The sequence below is a fragment of the Copadichromis virginalis genome, linkage group LG12 (assembly GCF_057382275.1).
Source record: "Copadichromis virginalis isolate Kocher_CV1m ecotype Utaka linkage group LG12, C_Virginalis_male_GT1.1, whole genome shotgun sequence".
Lineage (NCBI taxonomy): Eukaryota > Metazoa > Chordata > Actinopteri > Cichliformes > Cichlidae > Copadichromis > Copadichromis virginalis.
This window is the reverse complement of record NC_140629.1, coordinates 8,274,068-8,284,499: the sequence shown is the minus strand read 5'-3', so window position 1 is coordinate 8,284,499 and position 10,432 is coordinate 8,274,068.

Genomic DNA, 10,432 nt, shown 5'->3' with positions numbered 1-10,432 from the left:
CTGAACACACATTCAGGAAAAAACCAGAACACACAGGCATGAAGAAAGTCATGGCTCAACCTGCTTGTGTGGATACACGCAAAGGGGACAAGCAGCTCCTTGAGAAATCTGGACTTGTCCCCTTTTATTTACAGAAAAACGATTACAGAATCGTTCCAGGCTACCTGCGTAGAAGAAAGGCAGAGAAAGAAAAGGCTAAGCAGGACAATGATGCCTGGTTAACAAAACAACAGGAAACAGTTAAACCACTGGCCGAACAGGAGAAACAAAACATTCTCCAGGGCCTAAAGAGGAGGTTTAATGAGCTAAACTTTGAATATCAATCCCTCCCTTTTACTATCTCCCCTTCACAGCACAAAAAATACAATTACAAAATGTTTCTCGAAGAGGCAATGAGTCAAGTTGAAAAAGACATTGCCCTTTTTGAGGAACATAAATACATTTACGTAGGCAGGGAAGATGCATCGGACGAACAACAGTTACAGCGGACTCCACTGCCACCCATTAGACCGAAAAAGACAAAGTTGACACCCGCTCCTCAAGTCACACAACCAACGAAAAAGGAAACTTTCTCGACCGACAACCTACCACCTTTTCGTAGGATGTGTGTTCCACCTATATCCAGAAGTGGAAAGCAACCTATTCCCATGACTGAGAACCTTCACAGACAACCTATTCCCACCCAACTAGTTATAATTCCACGACCTAGTCCTGTCCCTCTGCCACCTATTTGTAAAAAAGCTGAATCTACACCCCGACCACCTGTAAGACCTCCAATGAAACGAGGTGTAACACCCATCCTTCCACCCATTTCCACCAAAAAGCTGTAGTGCTGTACCGTTAGAGTAGTTTTTTAACTACCTAACCCCCAACCGGTCTTGACAGAAGCCGCACCATCTGAGCCTGGTTCTGTCGAAGGTTTCTTCTTTTTAAGACAAAGGAGTTTTTCCTTCCCACCGTCGCCCAGTGCTTGCTCAGATGAGATCATTTGATTGTTGGGGTTTTCTTAAACATAAATTGGCCTATTGAAAAAATGTAGTGGTTCTTACTACATTTTATTTTCAATAGACCAATTTATGTTCAAAAAAAAAAAAAATTACAGCAGAAAAGAAAGCATGGGAGACATCTGATGCATTTCATTGCTTTTTAAAAAATAATTTATAATTTATCTGGAACAAATAAAAGAAAGTAAAAATAATCTTTTGTGGATTCTTTTTCTTCAATAAGTAGTAGAATAGGCAGTTCTTTATACATAAAGCGTAGTGTTTTGTTAAAAAATAAAGTGGCACAGCGGCACTGTGTTAAAGGCCTGTGTTTTTACCATCAGCGTGACAGCACCGTGCCGCCTTTGCAGTTTTAAGGCCCAGGGAAACAAGCCTGCCAGCGCTCTGTAGCGGCTGTGACCGCTGCCGATAAGGAAAGGCTGCTCTTCATAGAGGACTCAAGCTCGGGGAAACGTTTTCTGGTCGACTCTGGCTCCCAGAAGAGCCTCTGGAACTCTTGTGTCGTCTTTACAATGGTATATTATTTAATCTCAAAAAAAACAAAATAAAAAAAAATTGGAGATTTCCCGTATCACATAACATGTGCAGGTACACTGGTACAGCACATGTGAGCGAAATTCTTATGTGTGTGCAACAGAGGTGTGCAAAATACAATAACATAAGAACAAGCAAAATATACGAATGGGTAAATCTGAGAATTATAAGAATAAATATATGTACAAATATAAGAGTGTATGTTAGGGCTGTTCGATATAACGATATATATCAAATGACAATATAAAAATGTCTATCGTTTCCTATTACGCTATCGTTTGTTTCGTGATGTCGTAAAATAAACTGTTTACAGCAGTATTTTTCATCGTTTTGACGGTCACCTTAGTGGCTATATTAATTTCTTAAAGTTCTCTCTTTCTCTTATATTTAATATAACCACACTATGGGCGGGCAAGTGCCTGTTTTTACGTGTTTTCGTTAGCAACAATGACGGTAAAACCATCGCGTGGTTCCGCTGTACGCTTGTTTGTTTTCCACGTAAACCTTTCACAATAAAGCTCAAGATCCTGTTGAGACTTTTCAAAACAAACTGAATCACATGAGAGAGTATGCAGAGTTTACAGATGAGAAGCAAACAAAGAGCCGTCAGACTCAAACTATATGTATACACCTGCCCGCCTTCGTAAACAACTAAATGCTATGTTGCCCTATCATTTTTTGATTGGTCCACATGGTATATTTTTTCACCAATAGGAAAGGCTGGGGGAGTTGGGAGGGGGACTGAGTGCTTTCTAGTGTTTTTCCTTATAAAAACCGTTTCTTCCCGCAGTAAATATAAACAACGATAGTATTCAGGAAGAAAACCTGCATATATTATACTGAACATAAAGTTGTTTGCAAAACTTGTGCATAATTTTTACAAATGTACAACTTCTATTCGCATTTCAAGTTATGAAAACAATTCCTTAAACATGTTTGTGGCTTTTACAGTAAAAATGACAAGTATTTTCTACTCGGATTTTGAATTTTTTTTGTCTGAATTTAGATCTATTGTGCAAATATAGTATAAATGAAAAATTAACTCAAATTTCAGATATTTGAGGTTGTGCCAAAAAAAAAAAGAAGAAGATTTTTTTAAAGGTGAAATATAGAGGTAAAATCTAAAGTAGTCAAAAACGGCCAATTATACTCTGGACCCCAGAGGGTTACTAAATACATTTACATGTCTTGGTGACTGCAGCTGGAACCTTGGCAAAAAGTGTATGTGTGTGTGTGGAATGCTAGCTACCAGCATTCATAATATAATAGTTACAATAGCAACAGTAACCAGGGGGGGTGGGGCTTAAATGACAGAACAAAGACAGGCTACCATGATGTCACATGCCAGGCCACCATGATGTCACAAGCCAGGCCACCATGATGTCACATGCCAGGCCATAAAAATCTATAAATAGGGGTGCCTCGACACACAGTTGTAGAATTCCCTTGCAGGTGAATTTAAGCTAGCGATTGAATTGTGTTTTCAGATGAAAGCGCTTATAACCTTCTCCCAAAGTAGAGTACTCTTCCTCCACCCAAACCTAAAATGTATATTTCTAAATACAGGGAAGCAATTGTATTAGAAAATAAATATAAAAATGAACACAGGACCATGGTGCCAAGAACAGTTAAGGCCCCATCTCATCGCGAAATGTGCCCACAGAGGCCAGAAGGCGAAAAACCTGAACACACATTCAGGAAAAAACCAGAACACACAGGCATGAAGAAAGTCATGGCTCAACCTGCTTGTGTGGATACACGCAAAGGGGACAAGCAGCTCCTTGAGAAATCTGGACTTGTCCCCTTTTATTTACAGAAAAACGATTACAGAATCGTTCCAGGCTACCTGCGTAGAAGAAAGGCAGAGAAAGAAAAGGCTAAGCAGGACAATGATGCCTGGTTAACAAAACAACAGGAAACAGTTAAACCACTGGCCGAACAGGAGAAACAAAACATTCTCCAGGGCCTAAAGAGGAGGTTTAATGAGCTAAACTTTGAATATCAATCCCTCCCTTTTACTATCTCCCCTTCACAGCACAAAAAATACAATTACAAAATGTTTCTCGAAGAGGCAATGAGTCAAGTTGAAAAAGACATTGCCCTTTTTGAGGAACATAAATACATTTACGTAGGCAGGGAAGATGCATCTGACGAACAACAGTTACAGCGGACTCCACTGCCACCCATTAGACCGAAAAAGACAAAGTTGACACCCGCTCCTCAAGTCACACAACCAACGAAAAAGGAAACTTTCTCGACCGACAACCTACCACCTTTTCGTAGGATGTGTGTTCCACCTATATCCAGAAGTGGAAAGCAACCTATTCCCATGACTGAGAACCTTCACAGACAACCTATTCCCACCCAACTAGTTATAATTCCACGACCTAGTCCTGTCCCTCTGCCACCTATTTGTAAAAAAGCTGAATCTACACCCCGACCACCTGTAAGACCTCCAATGAAACGAGGTGTAACACCCATCCTTCCACCCATTTCCACCAAAAAGCTGTAGTGCTGTACCGTTAGAGTAGTTTTTTAACTACCTAACCCCCAACCGGTCTTGACAGAAGCCGCACCATCTGAGCCTGGTTCTGTCGAAGGTTTCTTCTTTTTAAGACAAAGGAGTTTTTCCTTCCCACCGTCGCCCAGTGCTTGCTCAGATGAGATCATTTGATTGTTGGGGTTTTCTTAAACATAAATTGGCCTATTGAAAAAATGTAGTGGTTCTTACTACATTTTATTTTCAATAGACCAATTTATGTTCAAAAAAAAAAAATTACAGCAGAAAAGAAAGCATGGGAGACATCTGATGCATTTCATTGCTTTTTAAAAAATAATTTATAATTTATCTGGAACAAATAAAAGAAAGTAAAAATAATCTTTTGTGGATTCTTTTTCTTCAATAAGTAGTAGAATAGGCAGTTCTTTATACATAAAGCGTAGTGTTTTGTTAAAAAATAAAGTGGCACAGCGGCACTGTGTTAAAGGCCTGTGTTTTTACCATCAGCGTGACAGCACCGTGCCGCCTTTGCAGTTTTAAGGCCCAGGGAAACAAGCCTGCCAGCGCTCTGTAGCGGCTGTGACCGCTGCCGATAAGGAAAGGCTGCTCTTCATAGAGGACTCAAGCTCGGGGAAACGTTTTCTGGTCGACTCTGGCTCCCAGAAGAGCCTCTGGAACTCTTGTGTCGTCTTTACAATGGTATATTATTTAATCTCAAAAAAAACAAAATAAAAAAAAAATTGGAGATTTCCCGTATCACATAACATGTGCAGGTACACTGGTACAGCACATGTGAGCGAAATTCTTATGTGTGTGCAACAGAGGTGTGCAAAATACAATAACATAAGAACAAGCAAAATATACGAATGGGTAAATCTGAGAATTATAAGAATAAATATATGTACAAATATAAGAGTGTATGTTAGGGCTGTTCGATATAACGATATATATCAAATGACAATATAAAAATGTCTATCGTTTCCTATTACGCTATCGTTTGTTTCGTGATGTCGTAAAATAAACTGTTTACAGCAGTATTTTTCATCGTTTTGACGGTCACCTTAGTGGCTATATTAATTTCTTAAAGTTCTCTCTTTCTCTTATATTTAATATAACCACACTATGGGCGGGCAAGTGCCTGTTTTTACGTGTTTTCGTTAGCAACAATGACGGTAAAACCATCGCGTGGTTCCGCTGTACGCTTGTTTGTTTTCCACGTAAACCTTTCACAATAAAGCTCAAGATCCTGTTGAGACTTTTCAAAACAAACTGAATCACATGAGAGAGTATGCAGAGTTTACAGATGAGAAGCAAACAAAGAGCCGTCAGACTCAAACTATATGTATACACCTGCCCGCCTTCGTAAACAACTAAATGCTATGTTGCCCTATCATTTTTTGATTGGTCCACATGGTATATTTTTTCACCAATAGGAAAGGCTGGGGGAGTTGGGAGGGGGACTGAGTGCTTTCTAGTGTTTTTCCTTATAAAAACCGTTTCTTCCCGCAGTAAATATAAACAACGATAGTATTCAGGAAGAAAACCTGCATATATTATACTGAACATAAAGTTGTTTGCAAAACTTGTGCATAATTTTTACAAATGTACAACTTCTATTCGCATTTCAAGTTATGAAAACAATTCCTTAAACATGTTTGTGGCTTTTACAGTAAAAATGACAAGTATTTTCTACTCGGATTTTGAATTTTTTTTGTCTGAATTTAGATCTATTGTGCAAATATAGTATAAATGAAAAATTAACTCAAATTTCAGATATTTGAGGTTGTGCCAAAAAAAAAAAGAAGAAGATTTTTTTAAAGGTGAAATATAGAGGTAAAATCTAAAGTAGTCAAAAACGGCCAATTATACTCTGGACCCCAGAGGGTTACTAAATACATTTACATGTCTTGGTGACTGCAGCTGGAACCTTGGCAAAAAGTGTATGTGTGTGTGTGGAATGCTAGCTACCAGCATTCATAATATAATAGTTACAATAGCAACAGTAACCAGGGGGGTGGGGCTTAAATGACAGAACAAAGACAGGCTACCATGATGTCACATGCCAGGCCACCATGATGTCACAAGCCAGGCCACCATGATGTCACATGCCAGGCCATAAAAATCTATAAATAGGGGTGCCTCGACACACAGTTGTAGAATTCCCTTGCAGGTGAATTTAAGCTAGCGATTGAATTGTGTTTTCAGATGAAAGCGCTTATAACCTTCTCCCAAAGTAGAGTACTCTTCCTCCACCCAAACCTAAAATGTATATTTCTAAATACAGGGAAGCAATTGTATTAGAAAATAAATATAAAAATGAACACAGGACCATGGTGCCAAGAACAGTTAAGGCCCCATCTCATCGCGAAATGTGCCCACAGAGGCCAGAAGGCGAAAAACCTGAACACACATTCAGGAAAAAACCAGAACACACAGGCATGAAGAAAGTCATGGCTCAACCTGCTTGTGTGGATACACGCAAAGGGGACAAGCAGCTCCTTGAGAAATCTGGACTTGTCCCCTTTTATTTACAGAAAAACGATTACAGAATCGTTCCAGGCTACCTGCGTAGAAGAAAGGCAGAGAAAGAAAAGGCTAAGCAGGACAATGATGCCTGGTTAACAAAACAACAGGAAACAGTTAAACCACTGGCCGAACAGGAGAAACAAAACATTCTCCAGGGCCTAAAGAGGAGGTTTAATGAGCTAAACTTTGAATATCAATCCCTCCCTTTTACTATCTCCCCTTCACAGCACAAAAAATACAATTACAAAATGTTTCTCGAAGAGGCAATGAGTCAAGTTGAAAAAGACATTGCCCTTTTTGAGGAACATAAATACATTTACGTAGGCAGGGAAGATGCATCGGACGAACAACAGTTACAGCGGACTCCACTGCCACCCATTAGACCGAAAAAGACAAAGTTGACACCCGCTCCTCAAGTCACACAACCAACGAAAAAGGAAACTTTCTCGACCGACAACCTACCACCTTTTCGTAGGATGTGTGTTCCACCTATATCCAGAAGTGGAAAGCAACCTATTCCCATGACTGAGAACCTTCACAGACAACCTATTCCCACCCAACTAGTTATAATTCCACGACCTAGTCCTGTCCCTCTGCCACCTATTTGTAAAAAAGCTGAATCTACACCCCGACCACCTGTAAGACCTCCAATGAAACGAGGTGTAACACCCATCCTTCCACCCATTTCCACCAAAAAGCTGTAGTGCTGTACCGTTAGAGTAGTTTTTTAACTACCTAACCCCCAACCGGTCTTGACAGAAGCCGCACCATCTGAGCCTGGTTCTGTCGAAGGTTTCTTCTTTTTAAGACAAAGGAGTTTTTCCTTCCCACCGTCGCCCAGTGCTTGCTCAGATGAGATCATTTGATTGTTGGGGTTTTCTTAAACATAAATTGGCCTATTGAAAAAATGTAGTGGTTCTTACTACATTTTATTTTCAATAGACCAATTTATGTTCAAAAAAAAAAAAAATTACAGCAGAAAAGAAAGCATGGGAGACATCTGATGCATTTCATTGCTTTTTAAAAAATAATTTATAATTTATCTGGAACAAATAAAAGAAAGTAAAAATAATCTTTTGTGGATTCTTTTTCTTCAATAAGTAGTAGAATAGGCAGTTCTTTATACATAAAGCGTAGTGTTTTGTTAAAAAATAAAGTGGCACAGCGGCACTGTGTTAAAGGCCTGTGTTTTTACCATCAGCGTGACAGCACCGTGCCGCCTTTGCAGTTTTAAGGCCCAGGGAAACAAGCCTGCCAGCGCTCTGTAGCGGCTGTGACCGCTGCCGATAAGGAAAGGCTGCTCTTCATAGAGGACTCAAGCTCGGGGAAACGTTTTCTGGTCGACTCTGGCTCCCAGAAGAGCCTCTGGAACTCTTGTGTCGTCTTTACAATGGTATATTATTTAATCTCAAAAAAAACAAAATAAAAAAAAATTGGAGATTTCCCGTATCACATAACATGTGCAGGTACACTGGTACAGCACATGTGAGCGAAATTCTTATGTGTGTGCAACAGAGGTGTGCAAAATACAATAACATAAGAACAAGCAAAATATACGAATGGGTAAATCTGAGAATTATAAGAATAAATATATGTACAAATATAAGAGTGTATGTTAGGGCTGTTCGATATAACGATATATATCAAATGACAATATAAAAATGTCTATCGTTTCCTATTACGCTATCGTTTGTTTCGTGATGTCGTAAAATAAACTGTTTACAGCAGTATTTTTCATCGTTTTGACGGTCACCTTAGTGGCTATATTAATTTCTTAAAGTTCTCTCTTTCTCTTATATTTAATATAACCACACTATGGGCGGGCAAGTGCCTGTTTTTACGTGTTTTCGTTAGCAACAATGACGGTAAAACCATCGCGTGGTTCCGCTGTACGCTTGTTTGTTTTCCACGTAAACCTTTCACAATAAAGCTCAAGATCCTGTTGAGACTTTTCAAAACAAACTGAATCACATGAGAGAGTATGCAGAGTTTACAGATGAGAAGCAAACAAAGAGCCGTCAGACTCAAACTATATGTATACACCTGCCCGCCTTCGTAAACAACTAAATGCTATGTTGCCCTATCATTTTTTGATTGGTCCACATGGTATATTTTTTCACCAATAGGAAAGGCTGGGGGAGTTGGGAGGGGGACTGAGTGCTTTCTAGTGTTTTTCCTTATAAAAACCGTTTCTTCCCGCAGTAAATATAAACAACGATAGTATTCAGGAAGAAAACCTGCATATATTATACTGAACATAAAGTTGTTTGCAAAACTTGTGCATAATTTTTACAAATGTACAACTTCTATTCGCATTTCAAGTTATGAAAACAATTCCTTAAACATGTTTGTGGCTTTTACAGTAAAAATGACAAGTATTTTCTACTCGGATTTTGAATTTTTTTTGTCTGAATTTAGATCTATTGTGCAAATATAGTATAAATGAAAAATTAACTCAAATTTCAGATATTTGAGGTTGTGCCAAAAAAAAAAAGAAGAAGATTTTTTTAAAGGTGAAATATAGAGGTAAAATCTAAAGTAGTCAAAAACGGCCAATTATACTCTGGACCCCAGAGGGTTACTAAATACATTTACATGTCTTGGTGACTGCAGCTGGAACCTTGGCAAAAAGTGTATGTGTGTGTGTGGAATGCTAGCTACCAGCATTCATAATATAATAGTTACAATAGCAACAGTAACCAGGGGGGTGGGGCTTAAATGACAGAACAAAGACAGGCTACCATGATGTCACATGCCAGGCCACCATGATGTCACAAGCCAGGCCACCATGATGTCACATGCCAGGCCATAAAAATCTATAAATAGGGGTGCCTCGACACACAGTTGTAGAATTCCCTTGCAGGTGAATTTAAGCTAGCGATTGAATTGTGTTTTCAGATGAAAGCGCTTATAACCTTCTCCCAAAGTAGAGTACTCTTCCTCCACCCAAACCTAAAATGTATATTTCTAAATACAGGGAAGCAATTGTATTAGAAAATAAATATAAAAATGAACACAGGACCATGGTGCCAAGAACAGTTAAGGCCCCATCTCATCGCGAAATGTGCCCACAGAGGCCAGAAGGCGAAAAACCTGAACACACATTCAGGAAAAAACCAGAACACACAGGCATGAAGAAAGTCATGGCTCAACCTGCTTGTGTGGATACACGCAAAGGGGACAAGCAGCTCCTTGAGAAATCTGGACTTGTCCCCTTTTATTTACAGAAAAACGATTACAGAATCGTTCCAGGCTACCTGCGTAGAAGAAAGGCAGAGAAAGAAAAGGCTAAGCAGGACAATGATGCCTGGTTAACAAAACAACAGGAAACAGTTAAACCACTGGCCGAACAGGAGAAACAAAACATTCTCCAGGGCCTAAAGAGGAGGTTTAATGAGCTAAACTTTGAATATCAATCCCTCCCTTTTACTATCTCCCCTTCACAGCACAAAAAATACAATTACAAAATGTTTCTCGAAGAGGCAATGAGTCAAGTTGAAAAAGACATTGCCCTTTTTGAGGAACATAAATACATTTACGTAGGCAGGGAAGATGCATCGGACGAACAACAGTTACAGCGGACTCCACTGCCACCCATTAGACCGAAAAAGACAAAGTTGACACCCGCTCCTCAAGTCACACAACCAACGAAAAAGGAAACTTTCTCGACCGACAACCTACCACCTTTTCGTAGGATGTGTGTTCCACCTATATCCAGAAGTGGAAAGCAACCTATTCCCATGACTGAGAACCTTCACAGACAACCTATTCCCACCCAACTAGTTATAATTCCACGACCTAGTCCTGTCCCTCTGCCACCTATTTGTAAAAAAGCTGAATCTACACCCCGACCACCTGTAAGACCTCC